Source organism: Dermacentor variabilis, chromosome 3, assembly GCF_050947875.1.
Source record: "Dermacentor variabilis isolate Ectoservices chromosome 3, ASM5094787v1, whole genome shotgun sequence".
NCBI lineage: Eukaryota > Metazoa > Arthropoda > Arachnida > Ixodida > Ixodidae > Dermacentor > Dermacentor variabilis.
In genome coordinates, this window is record NC_134570.1 from 91,417,155 (window position 1) to 91,432,230 (window position 15,076).

A 15,076-nucleotide genomic window follows, 5' to 3' on the forward strand; every position below is an offset into this window, starting at 1 on the left:
GAAATAAGAAGTTCAGTAGAACAGAATGTTCTCTTAGTATATAGAATAGACAGAAATGGCTGCTCTATAGTGAGCTGGTGAAGAGGAGAACCTGCCGCCAGCTGCGGGTGTGAAGGACTTGATTTTTCGCGTACGATTACAGCCACACCGACGGCACGAGTCAGGCAATACGAGCTCCGCTTGAGAAAAGCTTAGAGCATTAGAAAGGAGAGTAATGAGTGGGCCTTGAAAGATCCTGAAAGATATTACTGTTAGCCTAAAAGCGCAAGTACGACTTGACGATCGAGTTTTTCTCGCTGTAGTGTACGAGTGCGACTAGTGGACCTTACGGATATCCGGAAGAAACTTAATTGATTCCTCTGAGCTCCGGTACTGGTGCAGAGTCTAGGGAATTCTACGGACTGCCAGGCGAACCAACCTTTCGATATGAAGTGAGATTAAACTCGAATGTTCCTTCGAAGCAAAAGTCATGGAAATAAATCTTGATCGTTTTATTCGTGTCATGCGGGCTACCGGTTCACTGGAACGGAATTAGTGCTGGCTAATGTTTAAGATGTAAGAAAACGGGGTCGCCAGGGCACCAGTATGTCAGATGGTATGAGATTGTTAGATGAGATTATTAGATGAGATTGTTACAGAGAAGCGTCTCAGCAAGTTTAAAAAGAAATTGCCTTGAGCAGACGTCCTTGCCGTTCATATGTTCATCGTGTCACCAAGAGTCGAAAGCTACTCGATGGTACGTAATGTGCGCATGTGCCGTGGGCAAATGTCACCCCACCTGCACCTTTCATCTTCATTGTGTCGCGCACAGCGTACATTCGCAGATATCGCGTTCCATTTATCTGGGCTAAATCGCCGGGCTGTTTATTTCCCACTGCCTTGCGTCAATTGAGCGGTCGGGCAAATATTTAGAGTAGATTATCGCGTGCGAAAAGTTTGCCAGCAATTCTAGCGCAAGTATGCTCCGATGATCATCAGCTTTTCCGTCGCAAGGCGCTGATGAAAACCGAAAAAGATAAAGCTATGCTATAGATGGGGCTTATCGCAAGTGCGTCTTATCGCGCGCGACTTTCTGGCTCGTCTGCTTATCACGCTGCGCCCCGCAACGCATTTAGCACATGTGTACATGGGCCCGCAAAGTGGTCAAAGTGAGTCATTTTCGACGGTTTTACGAGCGGTGAGTGAAGAGAGAAGCAAGTCGCAGGGAACATGGGTCGACGGAATTTTCGCATGCTTGACTGGCGAAGCTGCGCCTCTTTGATGAGAGAAAGACAAATATCTTTTGAGATCACGATTTTTTGACAGGACTCAGTAACATTGACGGACATATTTTGGCACAGTCCGTATCCCTATAGGCATTGTTCATTCTGCAGTGCCCGACATCTAAGAAGTTCCCAGGAAGTTCTCAGGAACACTGACTTGTTTCTTTACTTCGATAACTTGAAAGATCTCGCGATCACCGCTGACTTTTGTTTCCCTGGAAATTAAACAGCAAGATTGAATTTTCGACCGCGATTACACTACATTTTACAGGAACCAAATACTTGGCGAGTTGAGAGAACTTTTTCAGTGCCGGAGCTACCCAAACGCGAGAAAAATTACACTTAAATTCGCGACGTTCCACTGACGTCCCGCGACTGAGGCTTTGGAATAAAATTCGGTAAAGGAAACGTTGGTCTTCGCTTTATAGAGTAGTGACCAACGCCCTAACAGCAAATTAGTGAAAGTAAGGATAGTACGAACCCAATTTTAGGAATCTAAACTGATCTTCCATACCGATTTAGTGTGCTTTTAGAGATCATAAGATAAAGGCAGGGAGGTTAAACAGGCTGAGCCCGGTTGGGTACACTGTGCTGGAAAAGGGGAACTGAAAGGAGAAATGAATGAGATAAATTCCCAGTATGCGCGCGCAGGCACGCATTGGAGCGTTTATACGTAGTTCCCTTCGTCGCAAGCGGCGGTATGAGGCTGTATATATATGCACCTCGAGAATGGCCGCAGCGCTGTTAGGTCACTGAAGGTCTACACGAAGTGAAGGTACATGTGGAGCAATTTACTCGCAGACGCTCGCTTCTTTCGCAGCTAAAGAGCTCGCTCATTCTGCGAAAATTTTAACTCCAAATTAAAGAGAAACGCTAGCTCCATGTTAGCGGCCGCCGATTGGTTTAGCGCCCTCCCTTCGCTAGGTATCTTATCGCTTAACTGTGGCAGTTACTCGGTAGTGTTAAGATTCGCCGCTTATCTCGCAGATATCTGCGCAAGGGGAGCAAAATCTATAAAAGGCAGTGGAATAAAACGTTATCGCCTGCGTCACGTACGCAAGGCTTTCCATTCTCCTTGCAGGGCGTGTGGCGTGACCGCGAAGCGCAGATACGGGCTGGCGTGGTCTCTCGCCGCGCGTGTTCAGGGCCAAGTTCGAACTTTCCGGCAGGACCAGCGAGGCTGCTGATTTCCGCGGAAAAACACTGCATTCATGCAGTTTCCTGTTTTGCGTGCATGCTAACGTGTGTTTTGTCATGTTTGATTTATATTCGCTACGTAAGCAACTTGCGTACGCCCACCCCTACAATGCATCGCACTGAGACTGCTGTATATGTAAGTAATAAAACAGTACCTGTCTTTTACCTCCTGTTCAGCTCGGACACAGAACAACAGGCCGCACACGCTGTGCGTATACCTATTTAAGCACTAACCTGTCTAGCTGTAGCACTATGCGGTACGTCGAGCCGACAGGTCTCTGCGACAGTTTATAGACTTGCTGCGCATGTGTCCCTGTCATTCTTTCCCTCTTGTCGCTCCTATATATCACCTTCCTACCTCAGTGTAGGGTAGCAAACCGAACTTGCGCGTGGTTAAACCCCCTGTTTTTTTTTCTCTGTGATATCTCTGTCTGGCTGCACGACTGGCCAATGGGAATTCCAGAACCGTTGAATAAAAAAAAATCCACCATTATTATCATAACCGTCGTCGTAACGTTATTTACCCATAAAGCCCTTGCGCAGACGTTAGAATCCCACTAGAAGCAGTGAAGAAAAGGAAACCATTGCTACAAGTAACTACATTAGTGACACTCTAAATGTGCAACGCAATACAAGCGCGCCAGGAAAAATAAAAAATAAAAAAAATTAGAAGATGGATGAAAATAGGGCGTTTTGTTGGAAGAATTAAGTCTAATGCGATGTTAATAACTGGGACAAACTTCAGCGCAATGAAACACATAAGACAGCTAGAGCGCTATCCTTTGTGTGTGTGTTCTCGTCAGTTGTCTTTTGTGGCGCTTAGAGCTGACCTGTAGCCCCCGAAAATATACCAAATGGTCCAGTTGCCATGAACTGTTTGAGTGACTGCTTCGTTATCACTACGCGAGGCACAAGGAAGAAATATTGAGGAAGACTAATTGTCTGCGGGGAAGCAGTGAGTTATAAAAGCCGTAAGCTGAATGGCGAAGGCGTTAAGCACTTCGGGAGATAAAAAGGCGGTGGGCTAAGCTGTGCATATATGTCAGAGAACGCACGAAGCGGTAGCAGTCCCATTTCTTAATCGGAATTAGGTTGCTCTTAAGGAGAATAACGGACAGAAATAAAGAAAATGTATTATGTAGATGAGGGCTAGTTCGTTCATATTTAGAACTGAGGTCGAACAGCGCGAATAAGACAAGGACACGAGGAAACAAATACCACAGACAAGCGCTGTTCGTCTTGGAGCATAAAGTCAAGCAAGGACCGGTAAAAAACAGCCCTCGTATCCAAAGTAGCAAGCCAGGTGTGGCACAATTAAGGCTCGAAACACATGTTATCCCGAAGCCAAAGGCGCGTCATACTGGACGCTGGCTGTCGAGTAACCGCCACGATTTCTCGTTCCATCTCTCGCCTTTCCCACTTTCCAAGCAGATGAGAGAAAGCGATTTGATGCAATCCAACACAGCGCTAAAATTTCCAGGCCAATTTATGTGCTCGATCTGTAATGGCATACAGCCGTAGAGAAACGCCGTGTGTTCGGTTCCCGTCCGCGGCAACTGCGTTCTTATGGCAATGAGGAGAGCACGTTGTTGGGCGAGTCGGTCGTACATACTTAAAGAAGGGAATTGCGCTAAAAAAGACACGGACGAGTAATTGCGCCCGTCCACGTCCTTACTCGTCCGTGTCTTTTTTAGCGCAATTCCCTTCTTTATGGCAATGAAGCGGGGGGAAAAAAACGCGGATCCCACGCACTGTGGGAATCGGTGTAAGCGAAGCTTTCAATGCTGTGTTTTTAGCTTTCGTTGACGATAACTGCTGTTCTGCTTGCCGCTTCTGGTCGTGGCGCTCGCCACGCTCGTCGTCTTTCATGGCCGCCACGCGTCGTTGGCTTGCCTCACGTCTTCGAGCCAGCACGCTGTTGAGACGCCAGCTCCAAGCGCTCTCTCCAGGCTATATAGACCAGGGTATTGTTTACACCATCACAGCCCAGTACGCGACCTCCACAGCCCAGCACCTGCATTTTTGTCGCATAGGAAAGCAAGCACATCACGTGCCACACGCACGAACTGTGAACGCTCTCGCGGTGGCGCCGGCCGGGGTGAGCGGAGGCGAGCGCCATCTCGGGGTGTTGCAACAAACCCAGCGGCGCGTGCCAGCAAGACCACGTGCAGCAGCAGCAGCGCCCGGAAACTCGAGAGAAGAGGCAGAGCTTTAAAAGAAAAATTAGGACTTGTTTGTCGGCCGTTGGGTCCACGTTAACGGACCACAGGAGGTCAAAAATAACCCGGAGTTCCAAACTACGCCGCCTCACACAAAGTATCTGTGTTGCCTTAGTATGTTTTAAACACCGTCAGTTGTTCAATCTATCGAACAGGTAGAAAGCGCTAACGATGACGCACGTCACGAGACAAAATAAACTATAAGGAGCGAAGAGAATGCCAAGTAACACTCCGTTACAGCCGTTAAAACCCGAAGACAACGCGTAGCTTCAGAACTCGTCGCTGAGTTTTGAAGAAAAGAGACTGGAGCAGCAGCCAATGTTTCGCACCGTTGAGTACCGACTTCTGTCTTCTCTCTACTTGGCAGAAGCGCTTCCCGACCATGGGTTAATGGCGGACACGTCGTAAAACCGACGTGCAAAAGCTCGGTCGTTGGATACGTGAGAGTGTATACATGTGAAACGGGGCATCCGAGGTTCCTGTCGATGTCGAAGGTAAAATGCAGAGATGAAACAAACGCATACGGGGGACGACACGGTGATAAAACCAGCAGCGTGAAGACCTCCTTGGGTACTCGTTATGCTAGAAGAGAAATATTTGTGCAGCCGGCCCACACATCGTCGTCGTTCTTTCTGTTCTTGCTCAGCTAAAAGCCCGAGGCTCGGCTTGCTGTTCATGTTTTGCCGTTTGGTTTGGTTTGGTGCCTGTAGTTATTGCACAACCCACTACGGGGGATTGGCCATGAATCGGGAGGCAGTGGGTCGAAGAAGAATAAATACCTAAATAGGATTTTTTTTTGTACACTCTTCGCTATGCCTTCGTCGTCATCTACAAGTCATCGTCGTTGCCAGGGGCCACCGCTTCCTCATCTTCAACATGAGCCATGCCATCGTGGCGAAGAAACAGAAAACTATGACGGCGCATATCAGTACATATAGTATTGCACATAGTACACGTAGCGCGCATTATAGCGCATGTATAAAATGTAGTGCATTTTATACATATATGTGCATTTCTGTACCACATATACGTGAACCTGTTGCTATCGCAGTGAGTGATTTCAGAGTCGGGGGGACTCGCTGAAGTTCGCTGTGATCGTTTTTTTTTTTGTTCTCCCTTTTGACAGCATATAGTGCACTGCAGCGCATCATTCGATTCCACGTGTACACTATAGCACTCACCGTCAATTCTTTCTCTCTAACAATGACGTCAACAAAACTTATCAGGATGTCGCGGCATGCCGGTTATATATAGATAATACGCATTTAAAGCCCCCCCCCTCCCCCCCTCCCCCGGGAATGCGTTCAACTGCGGCGAGTAACCGCGTACGTGCAGGCCATCGCGGGAGCGACAGACCAGCTGTCTGTCACGAGCCACATTCCCTCGCTGTCGTTAATTTCGGGCCGCTTTCGATGCTATAATATACCGTTACATGTGTCGCTCCTAAGTATAACAAATAAAAATAAAACGACAACAAAGAAATAGGTCATGTTCAAGGTTATTGCGCAGAGCTTGTACTGGTGTATTAGGACTCGCCACGATAGATATAGGACGCCAACGTCGGTATAGCGAATATCCTAGGGACCGTGTCCTCGTGCGTCTGCGACATGCAAATTAAGCCACAAGAGCGCTGCTGCAGAGTCTCTTGAATTGCGTGCTCCCGTACGACCACTGGTGACGAATTGAACGATGAACGCTTCATCACGCGTGTGTGGCGTGCACACTGTGAACTTCTCCCCTCGTCTTTCAGTACTCTTCCCCCGATAAAGGTGATCAACAGCAACCAGCCCGATTAACCTCCCTGCTTTCACCCTTATTGCTTCTTTCTCTCTACCTCTCTATCTCTCTGTATACAGGCGCTGTTCAGAAAATGATTGATATTCCGTTGATCGTCCATACGTACTTTGCTACGAATCCATTTGGTGCGTCGTCAGCTTTTCACTTTATTAAATGCCACCACCTGCGTTTTCTGAACAGAAGAAATGAACTGGCTACCATTTAGGAATGTGCGATAGACATTTCTTAAACGTCTGGCACGTTTTTTATGCATCCATTAAATTTACGTTAACACTCTTTCACTTCATTTTCAGCATTCAGCGAGTATAAATAAATGTAAATGAACTGAAAGTAAGAAAGCTAATCCGCCGCTGCAGGACTGTGGCGATTGTTCTTTTATTACGGCTACTTGTTCTTTCGCGTGTAGCCTCGCTGAATTTGAATTGAGTTCTGGGGTTATACGTGCCAAAACCACGATCTGATTACGAGGCACGCCGTTGTGGGGGGGGGGGGGGGGGGACTACGAATTAATATTGGCGCACCCTGGGGTTCTTTAACGTGCTACAATGCACGTGACACGGGCGTTTTTGCATTTCGCAAAAATTGCGGCCGCTGTGGCCGGGATTCGATCCCACGACTTCGTGCTCAGCAGCGCTACACGATAACCGCTAAGCCACCACGGCGGATGTAGCCTCCCCACAGGCATATTACGATATGGGGCCAACGAAAGCAAACACGAAAACAAAATGAACATCTTCATCGCAAAGCCACAAGGCCGTGCCAGTAACGTCGTACGGAATGAGGACGCCGGTATACTTTGAGCACTTGGCGATCTTTATTATGAACGCTACTCACAGTGAACGGGGAGATTTGCATTCAGCGCCCACTTCTAGACATGCAGCATTTGTGACTGATATTCGAACCCTAGGCATCGTGCTTAGTAGCAGAGTAACCGTGATCATTTAGAACATTCAGACAGTCTGAAAGACTTTCGAGGCCACTGAGATAACGCGACCATAGTGTCTGCCCAGTGTTAAAAAAAAAAAAACGCTCTTATTACAGAATATTCGTTCTAGGAAATTGGTCAGATCGTTTTGATCTTTGCTTCTGAGTCCTTTTAATCCTGACACCTCTAGCGTTAAGCTACATTAATGTACATTTATTTCTGTAGCCGACTCACCTGGACGTTTTTACAGAGAGCCGAGGTCGACTGGTGTCAAGTGGGCTTGTGACCGCGTTTGAACTCTTGCGAGAGAACCCGATTGACGCACGCTTTTAGTGCAACATAATCAGGGCGCATGCTTTATATTTTATCGAGCGTGCTGCCCTGTCCCGGACGTTCAGTGTTTTTTTTCTTTCGCGTGATAGTTTGGTGGCGTATATAGGCCGATGATAACGACTGAATCCGGCGTCTGAGACTTTAGCCTTTAGCACCGCGCGGACGTGGAAGGGGGTTCGCGAAATCTTATGGCCAAAAAGCCGTGGGAGAAACCGCGTGTGACCTCGCTTGCATTTCTTGTTTAGAAGTTTTTTTTTTTCTGAATTCGAGCATTTTACGTCAAAGTGGTTTAGTCAGTCAGTCAGTCAAGAACGTTATTGAGGTCCCGAGGGCAAGACTTGCGATATAGTAAGAGTGGTTTAGGCTTCAGATTTATTGTTATTTATGTTGCAATAGCCGGCACGCCCTGTTGGCTTTGCTCGTAGCCAATCAGGCCAGTAAAATCGCAGGGGACATTGACTGTTGAATTTAATTGCAATGTAGAAATAACAGAAAGAAAGGAGAAATAAGAAACTTAGGCTAAAAGAGACTCCCCCCTGTGGCAAGTTGCCTTTTGGCCACTTCCATTTACCTTTTCCTTATTATTTCTACACTTCACTGAAATATAACCATTAATTTTTCATATATGCTGTTCCTGGCTTAATCGTCTGTTGCCTTCGTGTGGCTGTCTTTATAGAGAAAAGTGTAAAATCGAGCTAGCTTTGGTAAATTACGCTTTTGAAATACCACGTATGTCCTTCTTACTGCGAGAACAACTTTGGTAAACAACATAAGATGCGAAAATTAAGGGCGCGTGGCTAAACCACCTCAAAAATAAGTCCCCACCCACCCCACCTCTCTGCCCCCGTTCCATCCCCCCACCCGTGATGCCGTTGATATTGATACCGTGGTAGGGTATAGCTAATTATCAACAAAATGCGATTGCATTTCCTCCAAAAGTAAGCAAAGAGCCAACTTGCCAACTGTTGGGATCTTTCCGCGCATGAGAAGGGGCCAGAATACTCGAAATATAATGTTAATGTCGTGACGTCAGTCGAACGCCGTTAGAAAAAAATATATAAAGAAGAATAAAAGAGGAAAGCTTGCCCCTTCATTTGCTACAGATATAATGAACGTTTATTTCTATAAAAAAATGCAAACAGTGTTTTGAAGTAGTATTCTGTCAGTAAAAAACTGACTTGCTGTTTCTCCTTACTGTTCATTTAAAGTACTGTTCAGCGGTGTCTAAGCAAGGAAGGAGACTTCTTCTAAGCCGGACGCGGACAAACTTGATTCAGTAAGAAATCAAACGCCGCGCGATTCCTCAGCTGTTACCTTACTACATTGCTAACTACTTGAAAAAAAAAAAAACATCACGATAGGTTTTCTCCTTCTCTTGCAAACAGGTCTACATCGTAATAATGTTTTTGTGAATACGGGATGTGGGGGCAAGGTTCGAAAAGTGCAAGTTGAGAGGAAGCGGGTTACAGGAAGGCACAACCTTGCCCCGAAGGGAATGTAGGACACGTATACGTTCCGTTACTCGAGGAAACCGCGTCGGCGGACGGTATATTTTAGCCATGCGGCGCGCAAGTATCGCTTTCGCATAAGTAATAATTCATTGCGGAGGACGAAGGCCACGTTTTCAAAGTCGTTTCCGGTTCACGAAGCCGTAAAATAGCCCGGCATCGGGTCTGACGACAGCAGTGTTATACAAAGCTCCCCGCCAACGCAACTCCGGTCCCGCTCTCGACTACACTATAACAAAGCAGCTGGGCTAAACAGGTCCAGACGGCCTGGCTGACTTGTGACAACAAACTATATAACCGTTTCATCAACGAGCCGGCAAATAATACTAATTAAAAAAAAAAGCGCCGCACGGATGTATGTGAACGTGTTTCTCTTTGTTCCAGCCGAAGCGGCAGCCATTGCCCAAGCCCGACGGAACTTTCACCGAGGCTGCAGCTCGGGACCATAGCACGCCGTTTGTCCGTCCCCGCCAGTCTTTAAAAACTTGGCCCGCGTTGCCGGAGAGGTTTGCAGCCGCCGGCTAAATTTAGCAGGTGCTCAGAGTCCTTGGGGGCTTTATTGGGCCGGCCTGCAATGTCCGTGCACGCTTAAGCCTGGCGCGCATGCGCCCTCCTTTGGCTGCGACTCGGCCGTCGTCTGCTTGTGACCGGTACAGTTTCAGGGTGACCCGTGGGACGAAAGCGGCGAGGACCTTTCCTTTTCGCCTCGCTCCCGAACTTCGGGTTCTTGGAAGAAGTCTAAAGCTAATCAAGTACTCGGAGGGCGTTATGTCGCTCGACCAGAGAGTCCTATAAACGGAGGCTGCTTTTAGACGTCCAGTCTTAAGTGTTTTATTCCGTTGACCTCTCGGTCCAACAGCTAGATTTTATTCCGTTTGCTACTCCCGGTCCAGGAATCCGAGCCCGGTTCTTTTGCAGCGACCAAATCTGAAAAAGTTGCTCCGTTGGTTGCAAATTTGTATAATCTTGCTCAGTAAGTGTTATAGCTGAGTTTTGTTTTAGCTACCATTTCTTAAACACCGCTCTAATGATGTTCAGCTACCAATTTTTGCAGTTCTTTTTTCTTTCTTACGCTGCAAGGTCACTCTATAATGGTGGATTAGGGTACGACTTTAGGAATGCAGTAACTATTCAGGGCATTTTTTCCCCTCATAAATTATCGCAATACTTTATCTCCGGCCACAGGAACCTCGGTCCTCACGTTAGTAGGTCATGACTCCCGCTTTGGTCGTTGGCCCTGATCGCACTTACATCCAGTTTATCGAAGGCGTAACGGCGCGAGCGTACGCGAACACAGATAACAGCGACAAAGGCTTTTGATAAGAGCCCTGGATTTCCCCGCTGAAAGAAGCGTTGCGCGTCTCCAACGCGGTTGGTGCCGCTATGACTTCTTTCTCTCTCTCTCCTTGCTCGCAAACGATGATCAAGGGTTTCCAAGAGATAAGGCAAGGACTTCGAGCAACATCGCTTTGTCCGTTATCGGCGCGTCTAGAAGGGGGTGGTTTTCTTACGCCGGACACGTGCGCTGTCGAAACCCGGTCAGTAAAGACGGCGCTTTAAATAAAAGGCTGCCGCTCAAAGGATAGGGTCTAATTCAGCTTTACATCATGGTTACGCGCACATCACCCTCAGTTTGGAATGAATAGGTAAGCATGTACCTACAGGCTGGTAAGCCAAGGAGATACCCTAGGTGATGCACACATATTAGATGGCGGCATGGAAGGCATGGGATGAACGAAACCCAGCAGCCTCCGCGAATCACCCGGTACTGTTTTCATTACGAAGACGGCTATCTTCAGAGCTGTCTCACTGTGGATGACTCTTTGGGACCATTCCAAACAGAATCGGCTATTGGCACCACTCACATCGTGTTACCGACAACTTTGCTGCCTTTTACATAAACTGCTTTGGGTAACGTCAGCTGAGACGCGTGTCACAGCCCAAGTAAAGAATTAGGTGTCGGGATTTACTAAATTAAAATATTATTACAAGCGCCGAAGCACCGCGAGAGAAGTTCAACCCCAAAATTCAGTATCGCGAAAGCTGTTCCGGTGCGCGGCAAAGCAGACGACGTGGGCAAGAGGCGCTCACCCTTTGAAGCAGACGACAGCTGAAGTCGGTTCTGTATCCGTTCCCAGGGTTTCGAAGCACACAACACAGCTGGTGGAGTGCTTGTAGTAGTGAGCGTACGGAGGAAGAAAAAAATGATGTCGAGGCAGGTAACAGGTCCCGGGCCCCGGCAACACAGATGAAGACAACTACCCCGTCGTCTGTTCCCCCACACGATTAAAAAAAATGCGAGAGTAGCCCACACGCGGAATTAATCCTGCGAAACGAAACACACACAACCTAACACAAGAATGAGTCCCAGTGGAAGTGTCTAGATCGAAGTCGACTTCGGAGAAGAGGACGCTCGGGACATCGTCCGCGTTGAGGATCCTTTTCCCCACCGGTCTTTCGTATACCTGCTGCGGGAGGTCACAGCGCCGTAGCTGCCGCCACGAGCGCAATATATAGGGACAGGCGTGGCGCCATCTGGTGGCGGCCGCCTCAACTCGGACGGCGCCTAGAGCGCCGGTGCGGCGGGCGCAGCAGACGGCGAGAGAAGCACGTTGCCGCAACACTTTTCGTTCGAGCAAAGTTACACAGCACTCCCTCAAGCGTTTCCACTTTCAAGGTCGGCTCGGTTCCAGAACGGCGGGCCCGCCTGCATTGTTCTCAAAATTCGACGCATCGGATGACGCGGTCCCGCTCGAACGCGCAATGAGGGTGCTCGGGGACCGTTATTTGCAACTTTGTCACTGCCGGAATTTGTCGATGGCGGGACTCGTGGCGCCACCTGGAAGCCGAGATGGCAAACGTAGGTAGGAGGATTAGGGTTGATGGGGAAGGGGATGCTGGCCGCCGACGTTTCATCGGCGGGTCGACTTTATTTTAGACCCGGAGGCTGGAGGAACGCCGCCAGAGATGTGGCTCGGCTGCTGCGGTTCTTATTTTAAGAGCGCGCCGAGTGAGATTAGAAGTGGAGATTTGGGAACCCCGCCGCGAAAGCCCGAGGCAAACAAAATGAATGCACTCCCACAGCGCGCCGTCGACGCGCTGGGGATCGACACGCATCACGGAGAGGAAGCACCGCTGTGTTCACCTTGGTGCGCTTGAGGCGGCGCTCTGCGGGAGTGCTTTCTCCTTGAGGCTAGCAGCCTTCCCATACCTGCGGTACAGGCAGTCCGCATAGTTTGCAAACACAAAGGGACATATGTACCGAAGCCTAGCCGATTTGTAAAAGAAAGATGTAGCTTCGAGGCACCTTTTGAGACGTGTGCGATTAGCCCTCACATAGGATTGTAGGTTCCCGTCCCCACTCTGTAGGTTTTGCATAGCCTCCGTGTAAATAAATGAAAGTCGAAATTGCGTCACTTCCCAACCTCTACTTTCAATTATATCAACCCAGCTTCGTACGCCCTTTCATCTTTTATTACGCTTCGAATATTCTAGCAGTTTCATATCGTCCTTGACACTTTAAGTCTGCTTTGTTCTAAATAACAGAAATAACGAGGCAGGAGGCTCTATAATGATAATGTAAGTTAAGAGGAAGCTTTAGCTCGGGCCCAACTCCGACGCGGCCTATTCAAATACATGTAAAACGCAAAAACGTTTTTATGAGATAACCCCTGGACCGATTTTGATGAAATTTGTTGCATTTGAAAGAGAAAGTTAAATTCTAGTGACTGTTGGAAGCGGAATTTCGATTTAGGGCTTGAATTTTCTTAAAACGATTTTCAAATATTTGACCGTTTGAAAAAAATAGAAGCACGAAGTTTACAAGTTGATAGCTATGCATCAAGAACTTATATCGCCGTTCTGTAAACGGCATTCATTAGATCATTCAAAGCGGACAAATTCAATATGTCATCTTACATCTTACGTGAATTTGTTACGTTGGTTACAACGGTTTTACAAAAGTTGTATTTCCCTATGATTAATTTTTTTTATATTCATGTGTAACATATCAATTTTGTCCGCTATGGATGTACTTTTAGATGCAATTCACAGAATTGTATTATCATTCTTAGTGGTTGAGTTACAGAGTTGTAAACGTGATAGTTTAGTTTTTTGAAAATTTTTTATTTTCGCCAATTTTTAATAAAAGATTGACGACCTAACTCAAAAATTCGAAACCAACAGTCACTAGATTTTAGGTTTGTCTTTTAAGTGCAACAAACCTAGTCAAATTTGGTGCAGTGGTTGCCGAGAAAAACGAATTCTCCTTTTACATGTATTTAGATAGGAGCACTCGAGCTAAAGCTTCCTCTTAAGCAGAAAGGCAAGAGCCCGTGCAGGCAAGCGCACACGCTCAATTAAGGCAACCTGCTACTGTAACTATATGCAAAGTAATCAACACAATAAATTTCACCAGCTACCCGAACGCATCTGCGCAGATCTCTCACCCTCTGCCCTTGCGGAATTGTTTTCGAGGTCTCCTCAACATCGCTTCCCACCATGTGACCGCGTAGAAAATCACCAACGAGTACTGAAAATTTCTTTCTCGGCATACCTCCTGCTCTAACCACGTCTCCGATGTTGTCCAACTGCGGTGCCACGGCGCTTCGAGATGCTTTCCCAAACGACCCACGTTTTTTTTTTCATAGTAATATAGACACAAAGAAATTAGTGACATTCTTTTGATTAAAACGGATCTTCATTCATTTCCATCTAGCTGACAAATACCTCAGCTCCTAAAACCTAGCGGCCTCGTACCAGTTGCTTCAACGTTTCAAAACTGCCGCCACCACCCCGTCGCGCCTTTGTAAAGGCACGACTATACCGGCTATTTATTAAAGCGAATAGCTTTCGTGGATGGTGGTTGGCGTACGTACCGGTTCGCGTTTGTTACGGGGCGCCGACTTTCGTAGATCTTCGAGACGAACATGCTGTCCATATATATATATATATATATATATATATATATATATATATATATATATATATATATACGGCCGCCAGATATGTGCTGGTTACCGACAATGTTCGCTCAGAAATTACCTAAGAAAACAACAAACGCTACCTAAATATCCTCACATCCAACAAATATATGTCGCCAAGCGCACCGTTCTTTTAATAAAGTGAATCACTTTCATTAAGCATTCGGCTATTCGCTATACATCGACAATCATCGTCGAGAGATTCTACACACTCTCTTTTCTTTAGTTGAAAAATAAAAAATAAATAGCTGATAATCGCGGCAGGTTCTAGTTGCACGACAAATTGCAAAGCCCAGATGGCCAGATAAAAGGATTCACTAATAACTATCTAATCATTCACTTTAGGGCACAAGTTCCAATTCCGAAATATAAGCGGAGCGCGAGTGAAGTCATGCATCTGTTAAGCTGAAATACAAAGACAAGCCCCACTTTCGAAATATCCGTCACCAGATTATGGAACAAAATCCATTCATCTTCCGTAGTTGACAGCTCCCCCAAAACATGCGTCAAGCAGTCCGGGACGGCCTTGACCCTCATCAGCCGCAGAACGGCACACCATAGGCCACTGACCGATCCATCCACCGAAACGGGTTAAGGGCAAACCGCGCAATGAGAGGCCATTTCTTTTTCACGTTTTTCGCGAAGCTGCCGACGTATATATGTATGCGTACACAGAGCAAGCGTCTTCATACACTGCTCGCGACTTCTGAATTCTGGCTGCCCAGTGTCGTCGCCACCGTTTACGCTTACGTCATGCGAAAGCGACCGGATGCATCGCAACCGGACGACGACGACAAGGACAGATTCCCGCCCGCGCCGCCATTTTCCCTTCATTTCTCTTCCTTTCTCCCGA

General features: G+C 47.2%; 1 protein-coding gene across 5 annotated transcripts in view; it reads right to left on the minus strand.

The window, feature by feature from the left end:
- Positions 1–15,076, minus strand: part of SERCA (ATPase sarcoplasmic/endoplasmic reticulum Ca2+ transporting SERCA) — a 148,364-nt gene that overhangs the window by 90,372 nt on the left and 42,916 nt on the right. For 3 of the 5 annotated variants that reach the window (XM_075685940.1, XM_075685932.1, XM_075685939.1), the window contains exon 1: positions 11,333–11,732. The exons of the other annotated variants lie outside the window; for them this stretch is intronic. The gene's annotated coding sequence lies outside the window, so the exon portion shown is untranslated. Of the gene's footprint in view, positions 1–11,332; positions 11,733–15,076 lie in introns of those variants that run through there. 5 annotated transcript variants of the gene reach the window in all.